General features: G+C 39.7%; 1 non-coding gene across 1 annotated transcript; it reads left to right on the forward strand.

Moving 5' to 3' along the window:
- Positions 1–5,915: 5,915 nt before the first annotated feature.
- Positions 5,916–6,045, forward strand: LOC142872225 (small nucleolar RNA SNORA33). The gene has a single exon (XR_012920440.1). It is a non-coding gene; the product is annotated as a small nucleolar RNA SNORA33 (small nucleolar RNA).
- The last annotated feature ends 9,662 nt before the right edge of the window (positions 6,046–15,707 follow it).

A 15,707-nucleotide genomic window follows, 5' to 3' on the forward strand; every position in this document is an offset into this window, starting at 1 on the left:
GACACTGAAGCTGAGGTTGGAGGATGAAATAGAGAGCCACACAGAAAGAGCCCAGGAAGGAGCATGCCAGACTGAGAGAAGGGTGAGTGCTCCGCCCCTGGAGCAGGAAGCACTGGCTGTGTCAAGAGACCTATGCGGCCAGAACCTAGTGACTAAGGAGAAGTCTGGGGCCAGGTTGTGCAAAGCCTGGTGGGCCTTGGTGAGGAGTTTGGATTTTATTCTTTGTGCAATGGGAAACTACTAAAGGGGCTTACAAATGTGTTCGTCCATTGTATGCTGCTATAAAGAAATACCTGACACTGTGTAATTTATATAGAAAAGAGATTTGGCTCACAGTTCTGCAGACTGTACAAGAAGCACCTGACCCGCATCCGCTTCTGGTGAAGGGTTCAGGGAGCTTCCAATCAAGGAGGAAGGTGAAGGGGGAGCATGTGTGTCACATGGTGAGAGAAGAAGTAAGAGAGGGAGGAGGTGGTGCCAGGCTCTTTTAAACAACAGCTGTCATGTGAACTAATAAAGTCAGAACTCACTCATTATCTTGGGTAGGGCACCAAGCCATTCATAAGGGATCTGCCCCCCACGACCCAAACACCTCCCACCGGCCATCAGGGATCAAATCTCAACATGAGATTTGGAGGGGCCAAACATCCAAACAATATCACATATTATTGAAAATTGTGCTTTTTTTTAAAGTCATATTTAGTGTTATTATATTAATAATACAATATTTAATATCTTAGGTCACCTCACAAAAGTTAGTTAGATTTGGGTCCAAAATATAAGTTTAAAAGAAAAGGAAGCCAGGTGCGGTGGCCTGCACCTATAATCCCAGCTACTGAGCTGAGAACAGAGAATTGTTTGAGGCCAGGAATTCAAGACCAGCATGGGCAACATAAATAAAGGACTAGGCATTTTGAAATTTGGGCCTCCACCATAAGGGCAAGATACACTGAGTAGGGGCTGCCATAGGCTCTACCTACTGCTATTGTGAGGATAGCAGCAATTAGGATTGTGCAATTAGGATTATTTATTTTATTTTATTTTATTTTATTTTATTTTATTTTATTTTTTTGAGACAGATTCTCACTTTGTTGCCCAGGCTAGAGTGGGTGTTGTGGTGTCAGCCTCGCTCACAGCAACCTCAAACTCCTGGGCTCAAGCAATCCTACTGCCTCAGGCTCCCCAGTAGCTGGGACTACAGGCATGCACCACCGTGCCTGGCTAATTTTTTCTACATATTTTTAGTTGGCCAATTAATTTCTTTCTATTTTTTAGTAAAGACAGGGTCTCGCTCTTGCTCAGGCTGGTTTTGAACTCCTGACCTTGAGCGATCCTCCCGCCTCGGCCTCCCAGAGTGCTAGGATTACAAGCATGAGCCACCACGCCCCGCCAGGATTCTTAACATTTCACTGCAAACTATCTCATCATTTGTCAAGATGGCAGACAAGCCACCTTCAGGTATCCTTTCAAATAGATTCTTTTTTTTTTTTTTTTTTTTTTTGAGACAGAGTCTCGCTTTGTTGCCTAGGCTAGAGTGAGTGCCGTGGCGTCAGCCTAGCTCACAGCAACCTCAAACTCCTGGGCTCAAGCAATCCTTCTGTCTCAGCCTCCCAAGTAGCTGGGACTACAGGCATGCGCCACCATGCCCGGCTAATTTTTTCTATATATATTAGTTGGCCAATTAGTTTCTTTCTATTTATAGTAGAGACGGGGTCTCGCTCTTGCTCAGGCTGGTTTCGAACTCCCGACCTCGAGCAATCCGCCCGCCTCGGCCTCCCAGAGAGCTAGGATTACAGGCGTGAGCCACCACGCCCGGCCTCAAATAGATTCTTAAATTAGCACTACAGTCATAGGAACACGAACACTGTTGGTAACTGATATGGAGTGATCCTTGAAATATGTTAACAGAAAAAAAAAGCGAGGTGTACAATACTGATGTGCTGACATTATTGTATATGTGTAAAGTATCTCTGGGATACATAAAAAACTAATGGTCACACCCACAGTGAAGAGACCTGGGTAGCTAGGACATAGGGTGGGAGAGAATTCTTACTGTAAACCTTTTTGTTATTTTAATGTTTTAAAATGATATGAATATATTAACTGTGCAAACAATAAATTGAAATCCTAAAGTTTTTCAATATAGATCTTTATCTGAAAGGAAATGGACAATATTCCAAAACTGATGAGAAGGAATTTGCATTACTTGGTAAAGTTATTCTTTCTAATTTAAAGGAGGCTTAAAATCTAGATCTATACTGTCCAATATAGTAGTTACCTAGCCACATGTGTCTATTTTACTTTAAATTTAAATTGATTTAAATTAAATTAAAATTTCAGTTCCTTGGTCACACTAGCCACATTTCAAGTGCTCAATAACCATTAGCTACATGTGACTAGTGGCTACTATATTGGTCAGCACAGATAAAGAACATTTTCGTCATCATGGAAAGTTCTATTGGATAGCCTGCTACAGACTTACACAAAATACCACCAGGGTTATGAACTAGCTTTTAAAACTTAGCTGATCAATACATGAAAACTCAAGAGTACAATAATTCAAATATATCCCATCTCTAACTTTTCTAAGACGACTCGCTAAAATGGCATTTTGAGCTGCAATCGAAACTCCCAATATTAGATTCCTAAGGCAGGCAGGGATATGCTAAACAGGTGCCTGCACACACAAATAATATTGTCCCTACAAAAAAAAATCAGTTCATACTAGTTCGACACAGGTAGTTAGTTACGGCCTAACAGTTAAAGAATTACTTTTCTCAGTATAAAGTTAAAACTAACATATTTGGTGTTCACTGAATTTAGTTTTCTGCAATGATTCAATAAATGAGTCAATAGTACTAACATGATAACAGGGTGAGTAATGAGATTTGATTATATTCAACTTCTTTAGCACATTTGTCAACTTTTCCCATTTTTGCTATCATTATGGGCTTTTCACTCCTTAAGGCATTTCAATTAACCACAGTCATCATTTTCCTTTTGATGTGAAAATTGACAGAATTTAGTCCAATGGGTGTTCCATTAAACTGGCTTCTGTATTCTTCCATGCAACATTATTGTTTTTTAAAAGCATCCTTGCTTTCTGGCCCAACAAAATGTTGCAGGACTCACCTGTGCCTTCCCAGTACCAGGCATGGAATCAGCCATTTTTCTAAGGCATGGTGGCTTCCTTTAAGTGAAAAACAGTGTTAGACCCCGAAATTTAGGCAGTAGGTGTGCATTCCATCAGCCTCATGGTAGAATAATAATATCATTCCTTGACCATTCATGGAACAAAGTTAAGATGACTCATTAGAGATTACTTAACATTTTATTAAATATTATTAGTTTATATTAATATTTCCAACTTCATTCTCTTATTACTTCATGCTTACTTAATTTTTTTATTCTTCTTCCAAATTATAATTGTATTTCCCTTTCTCTATAATTCAATGAAACATCCAGTTATCACTCTAAATACAAATGTTGGATTCTTAACAAAGTTACCATAATCATGAGAATACTGGGGCCATGAAACCAAAAGTCAGCAAATCACTTACTTCTTTTCTTTGACAATACAAAAAAGTATAAAACAGTAATGCAAATATTGATACTAACAGTAAAACTACTGAATAACATTGAAATTTTTCTTTGCTTTTCTCCCAAAATAAATCTCAAAATGACCAGACCAATTATTTACCCCTCACTATATGTCTTCATTTTGCATGCTCATTTAGTGCTTATTTAATGGCAGATAGGCTATCTTCCCATTATCTTTTTTTGTTGTTGTTTTTGGTGTTTAAGTCAGAAATTTTATCAAGAAGGAAAATATATATAAGTTTTGGGGTTTTTTTGAGACAGGATCTTTCTCTCTGTCACCCAGGCTAGAGTACTGTGGCATCATCATAGCTCAATGCAGCCTCAACCTCCTGGGCTCCAGCAAACCTCCGGCCCCGGTCTCCCGGAGTGATACGATTATAAGTGTGAGCCACTGAGCCCAGTCAAGAAGGAATACTGAATTGTATCTAATGTCTGTTTTTTTTCTCTTGCATTGATTATATCAGTTTTCTCTTTGGGCCTATTCATGTGATTATATTAATACATATTTTTCTATTTATATTTTATTTGTATATATTCATGGAATACAAGTGCAATTTTGCTGCGTGTATATAATGCATCGTGGTGACATCAAGGCCTTGAGTGCATCCACTGCAGGAGCAACACACATTGTACCACCAAGCAACCTCACATCATCCACCCCCAACTCTCTGTTGTCCACATTCTGCTTCCGTGTGCACACGTTATTTAACTCTCACTTATAGGTGAGAATATGGAGTATTTGTCGTTCTGTGTCTGAGTTGTCACTTAAGATAATGGTCTCCAGTTTCAAGTTTCATCCACATTATCTTTTTTTTTTGAGACAGAGTCTCTGGCTGCCTTGGCCTCCCAGAGTGTTAGGATTACAGGTGTGAACCACTGTACCCAGCTCACATTATCTTTTTTTTTTTTTTTTTTTTTTGAGACAGAGTCTCACTTTGTTGCCCAGGCTAGAGTGAGTGCCATGGCATCAGCCTAGCTCACAGCAACCTCAAACTCCTGGGCTCAAGCAATCCTTCTGCCTCAGCCTCCCGAGTAGCTGGGACTACAGGCATGCATCACCAAGACCGGCTAAATTTTTTTGTATGTATTTTTAGTTGGCCAATTAATTTCTTTTTATTTATAGTAGAGACGGGGTCTCGCTCTTGCTCAGGTTGATTTCGAACTCCTGACCTCAAGCAATCTGGCTGCCTTGGCCTCCCAGAGTGTTAGGATTACAGGTGTGAACCACTGTACCCAGCTCACATTATCTTTTTTTTTTTTTTTTTTTTGAGACAGAGTCTCACTTTGTTGCCCAGGCTAGAGTGAGTGCCATGGCATCAGCCTCGCTCACAGCAACCTCAAACTCCTGGGCTCAAGCAATCCTTCTGCCTCAGCCTCCCGAGTAGCTGGGACTACAGGCATGCATCACCAAGACCGGCTAAATTTTTTTGTATGTATTTTTAGTTGGCCAATTAATTTCTTTTTATTTATAGTAGAGACGGGGTCTCGCTCTTGCTCAGGTTGATTTCGAACTCCTGACCTCAAGCAATCTGGCTGCCTTGGCCTCCCAGAGTGTTAGGATTACAGGTGTGAACCACTGTACCCAGCTCACATTATCTTTTTTTTTTTTTTTTTTTTGAGACAGAGTCTCACTTTGTTGCCCAGGCTAGAGTGAGTGCCATGGCATCAGCCTCGCTCACAGCAACCTCAAACTCCTGGGCTCAAGCAATCCTTCTGCCTCAGCCTCCCGAGTAGCTGGGACTACAGGCATGCATCACCAAGACCAGCTAAATTTTTTTGTATGTATTTTTAGTTGGCCAATTAATTTCTTTTTATTTATAGTAGAGACGGGGTCTCGCTCTTGCTCAGGTTGATTTCGAACTCCTGACCTCAAGCAATCTGGCTGCCTTGGCCTCCCAGAGTGTTAGGATTACAGGTGTGAATCACTGTACCCAGCTCACATTATCTTTTTTTTTTTTTTTTTTTTGAGACAGAGTCTCACTTTGTTGCCCAGGCTAGAGTGAGTGCCATGGCATCAGCCTCGCTCACAGCAACCTCAAACTCCTGGACTCAAGCAATCCTCCTGCCTCAGCCTCCCGAGTAGCTAGGACTACAGGCATGCGCCACCATGCCCGGCTGATTTTTTTTTTTTTTTTGTATATATATTTTTAGTTGGTCAATTAATTTCTTTCTATTTTTGGTAGAGACGGGGTCTCGCTCAGGCTGGTTTCGAACTCCTGACCTTGAGCAATCCGCCCGCCTCCGCCTCCCAAAGTGCTAGGATTACAGGCATGAGCCACCGCGCCCGGCACATTATCTTTTAAAAATAAATTTTTAAGACAGTCAATCAATCTGCTTACCTGAATGTGTTTTTGCAGAAATTTTAACAAAGCTGCCAATAGTAAAGCTATGTTATGAGCCTTAAAGACATTGAAGTAGTTAAGGTCCCTGAAAATGGCTATAACAAATAAAAAAGAAAAAAAAAGTAAAAAAATAAAAATAAATTTTTATATGGAAGGAAATAAACAATACTCCAAAATTATTACTGAAAAGGAAATGGTATAACCTGGGTAACCTGAAAAATAGGTTTAAAATCCAGACTAGGCTGGGCATGGTGGCTCATGCCTGTAATCCCAGAATTTTGGGACACCAACATGGGAGGATTGCCTGAGGCCAGGAGTTTGAGACCAGCCTGGGCAACAGAAGGGGACCCTGTTCTACAAAAATATAAAAAACTTAGCATACACCTGTAGTCCCAGCTACTCAGGAGGCTGAGGTGGGAGGATCACTTGAACCCAGGAGTTCAAAGCTGCAGTGAGCTATGATCTTGCCACTGCACTCCAGCCTGGGTGACAAAGAAAGACCCTGTCCGTAAAAATAAATAAATGAAATCCAGACTATACAGCTATAGATTTCCAAGACAGAGACACAATGGACAGGTACCTACACACACAATTCTGTCACTACTATCATTTGACACACACTTGTGAGGACATATGCCATTATCTACCCTTTAGCATAAATGTATTTTCTTGCTCAGCCTATGAATGAGCCCAAAGAAAGATTTGTAGAAGGAAATGTTGTTCATATCTGGTTGGTTTCCTGGAAGAAAAAACTAAATAAACTGATGAACCATAGTTACAGGAGTTGCCTAATAATTAGTAATACAAAGCCAGAAGTGATTTCTTCATTTCCTCTGACAGGTAGGTCACTTGTGACTTACAGAGCTACCTCTGTGCTCTAACAGGGCCTCCCCCAGAGCAGGCCTGGAACCTGGGTCTAGATGTGTGCTTGCCTCTGGGCCTCACTTTGCTTCCCTGAGCTGTTTTGAGTAAAAGGGCTCATTAAATGGTGGCTATTATTATGCTAAATAAACCGATTTCTCCTCTTAGGCTCCCAGCCCCAAATACACCGAAAGCTGATTTCAGTGCACCTTGGCTGGTTTAGCCAGAACACCCTGTGCTTACCCTGCTACTACACCATTTATTGCATTGCATCATAATTGTTGGCATTCATGTCGGTCACCCAATTAGACTATGACTTCCTTAATACAATATTTTACTGTTATAGAGGTCTCCAGAAAGAAGTATATCTCTTCTGTTGGGAGTTGCTCTAATTACTCACATCAAACAGGCCTTTTTTTTTTTTTTTTTTTTTGAGATAAGGTCTCACTCTGTCTCCTGGGTTAGAATGCAGAGAGAGAGAGAAAGAGAGATGGTTAGAAAGTAAATGAATCAAGGCCGGGGCGCAGTGGCTCATGCCTGTAATCCTAGCACTCTGGGAGACCGAGGCGGGCAGATCGCTCAAGGTCAGGAGTTCAAAACCAGCCTGAGCAAGAGTGAGACCCAGTCTCTACTATAAATAGAAAGAAATTAATTGGCCAACTACAAATATGTAGAAAAACTTAGCCGGGCATGGTGGCGCATGCCTGTAGTCCCAGCTACTTGGGAGGCTGGTTGTCCCAGCTACTCAGGAGGCTGAGGCAGGAGGATCACTTAAGCCCAGGAGTTTGAGGTTGCTGTGAGCTAGGCTGATGCCAAGGCACTCTAGCCAGGGCAACAGAGCAAGACTCTGTCTCTAAAAAAAATAAAATAAAAAAAGAAGTAGATGAATCAAAAGATTAGTAGTGGTCATTTGTAAACTATGGGCTCATAAATACTTTTCTTTTTAAGACAGAGTTTCACTCTGTGTCTCAGGCTAGAGTGAAGTGGTGTCATCACATCTCACAGCAACCTCAAACTCCTGGGCTTAAACCACACTCCCTCCTCAACCTCCCGAGTAGCTGGGACTATAGGTGCATGCCACCATGCCCGGCTAATTTTACCGCACCTAGCCAGGCTTCTTTTTTTTTTTTTTTTTTTTTTTTTTTTTTTTTTTTTTTTTTTTTTTGAGACAGAGTCTCACTTTGTTGCCCAGGCTAGAGTGAGTGCCGTGGCGTCAGCCTAGCTCACAGCAACCTCAAACTCCTGGGCTCAAGCGACCCTCCTGCCTCAGCCTCCCGAGTAGCTGGGACTACAGGCATGCGCCACCATGCCCGGCTAATTTTTTATATATATATCAGTTGGCCAATTAATTTCTTTCTATTTATAGTAGAGACGGGGTCTCGCTCTTGCTCAGGCTGGTTTTGAACTCCTGACCTTGAGCAATCCGCCCGCCTCGGCCTCCCAAGAGCTAGGATTACAGGCGTGAGCCACAGCGCCCGGCCAGGCTTCTTGATGTTACACTTAGATACTTAGTAAAACTAATCAACAATGACTTATCTCATGTAATGAGATATAAGTTATTCTAGATGTATCCTAGAGAGCAGCAGTTTGAAAATTATTTATAAATCTCTAGGAAAGTAGTCCAATTGTCTAGAGAACTTTATAATCCATTTACTAAGATTAAAAAAAACAAGGGGAATTCTATGGTGTTGATGTCATTATACGTTGATGTCATTATACGCTCTTCAAAGTAGGGATTCTCTTGTCCCTTTCTTTTTTAATGTATTTTTTGTATTGATACAAAAAATTTAATGCTTGGTAGTCTTGAAGTCTGAAGTGAAAAAAAGAAAAACTAAAATTAAAAATTAAAAAGTAAAAAACAAAAAAATTTGATGCAATGTATAATGATCAAGTCAGGGTAATTGAGATATCCATCACCTCAAACATTTATCTTTTTTTGTGTTGGAAATATTACATTTCTTCTCTTCTAGCTATTTTGAAATATACAATGAATTATTTTTAACTGTGATTTTCCTACTGTATGATTGACTACTAGAGCTTATTTCTTCTATCTAACTATAATTTTGTACCCATTAACTAACTTTATCTGCGCCCTTCCCCTTCCCTTTCCAGACTCTGGTAACCACCAATCTACTCTCTACCTCCCTGAGATCTACCTTCTTAGCTCCCATGTGTGAGTGAGAACATGCGATATTTATCTTTCTGTGCCTGGCTTATTTCACTTAATGTAAGTAATGACCTACAGTTCTATCCATGTTGCTACAAATGACAGGATTTCATTCTTTTTTATGGCTGAATAATATTCCATTGTGTATGGGTACCATTTTTTAATCCATTCATCTGTTCATGAACACAGGTTGATTCCATATTTGGCTATTATGAACAGTATTGCAATAAACATGGGAGTGTAGATATCTCTTCAATATACTGATTTCCTTTCTTTTGGATATATATGGCCAGCACTAGGATTGCTGGATTATATAGTAGTTCTATTTTTAGCTTTTTGAGGAACCTTGATACTATTTTCCATCATGGCTGTACTACTTCACATTCCCACCAACAGTGTATAGTGTTCCCTTTTCTCCACATCCTCTCCACATTTGTTATTTTTTGTCTTTTTGATGATAACCATTCTAACTGGGGTGAAATGCTATCTCATTGTTGTTTTGATATGGCTAGTCAGGCCTTTTGCCCAGTTTTTAAATGAATTATTTGGTTGAGGTTTTTTTTTTGCATTGCTTTTTCTTTTCTTTCTGCTATTGAGTTCCTTATAAATTCTTGTTATTAATCCCTTGTCTATTTCTATATCTCCAGTGTTTGAAGGTGCTTAACATCATTCAGTAAATATATATTGAATGAGTAAAGTATACTTTACTCATATCTCTTTTAATCCCAACCCAGAATATTTGTCCTTTATTCACCTACTAGAGACCTCAGTTTGAAAGGTCTTTCAAAAGCTAGAATTCAATCCAGCTTTCTTAAAAAGCCCAAATGGAACCACTGATATTTGATATATGTTGCCTAAAGTCTGTACCACCATTAGTTTCTGTAGATTTGGTAAGCTTTATGTCAAATTCAGCTCTCAACAGAAATCCCTTTACTGGATTGTAATTAGGCATTAGTAAGAGTTGACAATAGAAAAAAAATCTGTATGAAAATTGTTCTTTCATTTTTAAAAAATCACTATTTAAGACAATTACCCAGGTCTCTAAAAAGTAAGCTCCATGAGGGCAGAGACTTCAGTGGTTTTATTATTTTATATGCAGTGCCTTAAACAGCATATACTGTAGGCCTAAATAAATATTTGATTTATAGCAAATGAATTATATAATTCAATGTCCTTTATATAAAGAGCTACACAATAAATTCTTTTAAAGATTTACTACAGGAAAAAAAGTTACTCTTCCTGAATAAAACTGGTGTGCTTCTTTTCATTAGACAGTAAGAACTTGTTTTCTTTGACTTCACTTCCAGGAAGAGCAAAGTGAGACCATTCCAAGAATATCTTAATTGGTCTTTCTTTGTGTCTAATCTTTCAAATCCAGTACTTTAACACTGCCACCACAATTACCTTATGGAAAAAACCTGGAGGCTGAGAGATTACATCCTGTGCTCTCTTTGCATTCAAGCCTCAACTGTTTTTCCAGTATTCAAGCCCTGATCTACTTTTTATTGTACTTGTCCCCCTGCAATCCCCACCTACCTTTAAAACCCTCCTGTCTGCCTTATTTCAGCCATGGGATTTTGTCATTCCCTCAACACATGCTGCTTATTCCTGCCTCTATGACATTTCTGATGTTACTTCCTCCACCTACAATGCCCTTTTGTCTTGTTTTTTCCAAGTACTGGTTCTCCAGTAGTTCCCAGATCAAAGATCTCATCCTTTGGAACTTGCAGTGCCTGTTATTGAATCAAAGTTGTTCTAATTCTTAGGCCTCAGTTTCCTCACCGGTAGGTAATGCTGTAGTTTGCTGCCTGATAGAGTTTGGGAGGAGGCAATAAAATTACCCACATTCAACAAATATTCAATTCCCCATGTTCAATAAGTATCCATGCTTGGTAAATATTAGCTGTTAGTAGTAATAAAATTTCTCTTTTTTATTTTTATTTTTTTGAGACAGAGTCTCACTCTGTTACCCAAGTTAGAGTGCTGTGGCATCAGCTTAGCTCACAGCAACCTCAAACTCCTGGGCTCAAGCAGTGCTTCTGCCTCAGCCTCTTGAGTAGCTGGACTACAGGCATGCGCCACCGTGCCCAGCTAATTTTTTCTCTATATTTTTAGTTGTCTAATTAATTTCTTTGTATTTTTAGTAGAGACGGGGTCATGCTCTTGCTCAGGCTGGTTTCAAACTCCTGACCTTGAGCAATCCTCCTGCCTCAGCCTCCCAGAGTACTAGGATTACAGGCGTGAGCCACCGCGCTCAGCTATTAGTAGTAATAAAATTTCTTATATTTACCTGACATATGTTTCTGCCATTCTTTATATCTTAACCTATATATTTAAGTTATTTGTGCCTTAAGAACAGTGGTCCTAGAATATAATCCATCTCAGAGTATTCTCGCATGGGCCCCTCGCCACATAATAGGCAATTAATGTTGTCTTTGTCATGCATCTAATATTTAACACTGTCTCAATGTGGTCATTCCATTTTCTTGTTCTCTAAATTAGTTTAGGACAGTAACAGTTGTATCTTTTGTGTCTGTACGTGTATGTCTCTGTTCAATATTTCTGCCATAAAATTGAATTTGGTATCTGCCAAATCAATTGATATGTGGTTATGCTTAGAGGAATAGGAGGTACTCAATAAAGGGTAGCACCGGGCCAGGAGCGGTGGCTCACACCTGTAATCCTAGCACTCTGGGAGGCCAAGGGGGAAGACTGTTCAAGGTCAGAAGTTTGAAACCAGCCTGAGCAAGAGTGAGATCCGTCTCTACTAGAAAGAAATTAATTGGCCAACTACAAATATATAGAAAAAATTCGCCGGGCATGGTGGCGCATGCCTGTAGTCCCAGTTACTCAGGAGGCTGAGGCAGAAGGATTGCTTGAGCCCAGGAGTTTGAGGTTGCTGTGAGCTAGGCTGACGCCATGGCACTCTAGCCTGGGCAACAGAGTAAGACTGTCTCAAAATAAATAAATAAATAAATGGTAGCACCATACATCATGCCCTTTAAGTTTATGTACAGCAGTTTACTCAAGTCTTACAGTCATCTTATCAGGTAGGTAGTAGTATCCCTGTTATATTAAACAACCATTGTGACAAGTATACTGGTTTAACATAGGAGGCTATGCCATTAAAAGAGCACTTTGTAAGACACCATAGTATTTTGAGATTTCTGAGTTTCTTATTCTCTTCTACAACAAAACTATTAAAAAACCTTTTCCTCCCAATATTGTTTCAGTGTTTATGAGTTGGAGTTTATGGTGTTATGTAGGTCTCTGTTTCAGGCTTTATGTTTTCCTTCTTGGCAGTTATTTTCTTAGAACTAATGTCAGGTTACAACATCGGACACACAGTCTAGGGACAGGATCCCAGGACCCAATTTCAAACTCTTATAAATCCCTTTCTCTGTTCTGGGTTGGTATGAGAAAAATGTGTAATGTGTATGGAAGAAAACATAAAATCCAAATGAGACTCAGATCATGCATTACAATTTACAAATCTGAGCAGGTGTTATGTTCCTCACCAACCCAGCAAACCAATGAAACAGGCAACTCATCTTCTGAAATACTGCATAGTTTGTGTCATCATAGACATCATACAATATTTTTCTATTTCAAGGATCTATAGAAAGTATACCCCTTCAATTGGGAGGGGTCTGTTATATTCACTTATTGTTCATCTCAAATACGTCTCTTAGTATCACCTAATTTTTTTTTTTTTTTAAGACAGAGTCTCACTCTTTGCCCAGGCTAGAGTGCTGTGGCATCAGCCTAGCTCACAGCAACCTCAAACTCCTGGGCTCAAGCAGTCCTCCTGCCTCAGCCTCACCAGTAGCTGGGACTACAGGCATGTGCTACTATGCCCGGCTAATTTTTTCTATATATTTGTAGTTGGCCAATTAATTTCTTTCTATTTATAGTAGAAACAGGGTCTCGCTCTTGCTGAGGCTGATTTCGAACTTCTGACTTTGAGCGATCCTCCCGCCTCGGCCTCCCAGAGTGATAGGATTACAGGCATGAGCTACCAAGATCTTATAAGGCCAGTCAACTTTAATTTGTCTTAACATTATACAGGATATTATAAATTATTCCAGATATATTCTGAATATATCATGGATATAGCCTGGAAATGATTTATAAATCTCTAGTGAAGTTCAAGTGAACAAGTTCTCTGGAGAACTTTATAATATATTCATTAAATAAAAGCAGGTTAATTGACTGATGTTAATGTTATTAGATATTCTTAGACACCCACAGTGAGATGCTGCACATACAAAGACAATATTCTGTCCCACAGCTTGCAATCTAAAATTAGATAAACACAGGCAAGCCAGATAAACATAGACATCACATTTTTTTAAGACAAAAAGAAATGATGGGAGAGAAAAATGAGAGTAGTGAATTAAAAACGCAAAGGGACTCAACAAATATTCCATCTTCTGCCTTTTACTTATAGCCTTGATGACCTCTATCAGAAACAATTAAGCCTGGACAACACAGCGAGACCCTATCTGTAAAAAAAACCCAAAAAAACAAAAATTTGCTGAGTGTGGTGGCATGCCTTGTAGTCCTAGCTACTCAGGAGGCTGAGGCGGGAGGATTGCTTGTGGCCAGGAGTTCCAGGCTGCAGTGAGCTATGATTCTGCCACTGCCCTTGAGCCTGGGAAACAGAGCGAGACTCAATTTCTTTAAAAGTTCTCAGCTTTGGTGGTCCAGAAACTCTTTTGTCCGGTAATCCTTGCTGGCCTGACTTTGGGTACTAAAAGTCCACTACCTTCAAGGTCAGCACTAGAAATGAGAGCCCAACCAGTATGTTAGGAAATAAATCCTTATAATAATAGCTAGTGGGGTTAAGAAATAGAGTGCTGTAGCAGGCCCAGCAGTCTGAAGGTGAAGACAGTCCTAGCCACACATGTGAACATCAGATTGGGGCCTCCCTATGAGACCTCATCCTATGTGGTTAGTCTACAAGGCTTGGCTGGCTTCCTCTCTGAGGTTAGGTTTTTAAAAAACAAAAACACCTTCAATGTTCCAGACTTCATGCTAAGTGGTATAGATAAACATGACATAAACTCTCTTTTAGAGCTTACGACTTATTTTGGGAGACAGCTCATAAAAGGACTATTTTAATATAATGTGGTAAATGTAGTGGCAGAGGAGCAGTCAGAGTAAATCCCAAAGAAAGGGTAGCCAGTCCAATCTAGCGGTCAGGGAAGCGTTACTGGAGGAGAGGAGGAATAGACTGAGAGTTAGGCAAAGCCAGGAGAGAGCATCCCAGAAACCAGGAGAGTGTGTTTAAAGGGAGAAGGAGGAAAATAGGGTCAAATTCTCCAGATATCCAGTAAAATGGACCTGAAAAAAGTCCACTGGATTTGTCAAATAGAAGAGAGATGATTAGTGACTGTTGACAGAGAAGTCCAAGTGGCAGTGGAGGAAGCCACTTGTGTGTTAAGGAATTAAGTGGAGATAAAGTAGAAATAAAAATCTTGGCTGTGAAAAGAAAGTGAACGAGAGAGGAATGTGTCATTAAGGGAAGGCTTATTTTCTTTTCTGATCAGAAAGACAGGTTTCTAAACAGAGAAAGGAGCTGGTGGCAAACAAACAGAAAAGAGGTGACTGTTCAATCAACAGAGCGGGTTCTTGGTTCCAGTTTCAGCTCTCACTCCTGTTTCCTCTTGGGTTGGACTCCAACCTTTCTGATTGTACTGCCCCCTTTGCTCAGGGATGGATTTCATTTCTAGTTTCCTTTGCACATACTCGACTGTACTTCCCTAAAACATGACAATTATATTGGAGTCCACTAACTGTCAAGAGCCACAGCTTCAAAGAGGCCCTGGTGACCAGCTCTCTTCCTGAACTATTTATTGATCTACAAAGAGTTCATATACCTTTCCAGCGACAAGAATGCTTTTGTTTAATGTTAGGTTTGTTCCAGATGGAACTGGAGAAACATCTACCATCCAGGGTCCTCTCGGTGATAGGCATCATCCCCTATGTTAAGCTGCCCTGGAGGCTGAACTATTCATTGGACTTATCAATTGGAAGGTTGTCCAAAATGGATTTATAACAAAGGGAAGTCTTTTGAGAACTATTGAATCCAGGCTCTGGTGAAACCTGAGAGGTAAGATCTACCAAGTGACTGGAATACTCAACCTGCCCTGGACAGTGCTTGCCAAACTCTTGCTCTCTGATGAAATTTTCTAGATGGGAAATAGACCATTATTTTCACTTGTTATTTAAAATTATGTTTAAATGAGGTCCACCAGAAAAATGTACCCTCGTCTTCCTCTGCCATAAGTATATGAAAAAGCCCTGGATAGATAATTTTAATAATTTTGTGCAGTTTTTGGTAGTTATAACTCTTGGTGTAATCTAAATTCCAAATTACCAGAGGTGATCTTCCTTCACCATTTTTTACTGTGAACATCCTTCCTATTATGGCTGTTTAGTTTTCCATATCGCTTCTGTTCAGTAATTTAATGAAAACACTAAAATGAAGCTGTGTTTTCTTTTAAACTACAATAATGGAATTTTCACCCTTATTTTTAAGAAAACGAATTTAGAATCTAATCAAAAATTGTGACAGCCTGATAAAATATGAGGATTTAATGTTTATTGCACTGATTTTAATGCTTGTATTTATATGATTACCAGAGAACTCATCATAAATCTCTTAAGGATGGGATTTTGTTGTCTGCCATCTATCTTCCTTACTTACAGATATGTATTCTCCACTTGGTAGG

Source organism: Microcebus murinus, chromosome 7 (assembly GCF_040939455.1).
Source record: "Microcebus murinus isolate Inina chromosome 7, M.murinus_Inina_mat1.0, whole genome shotgun sequence".
NCBI lineage: Eukaryota > Metazoa > Chordata > Mammalia > Primates > Cheirogaleidae > Microcebus > Microcebus murinus.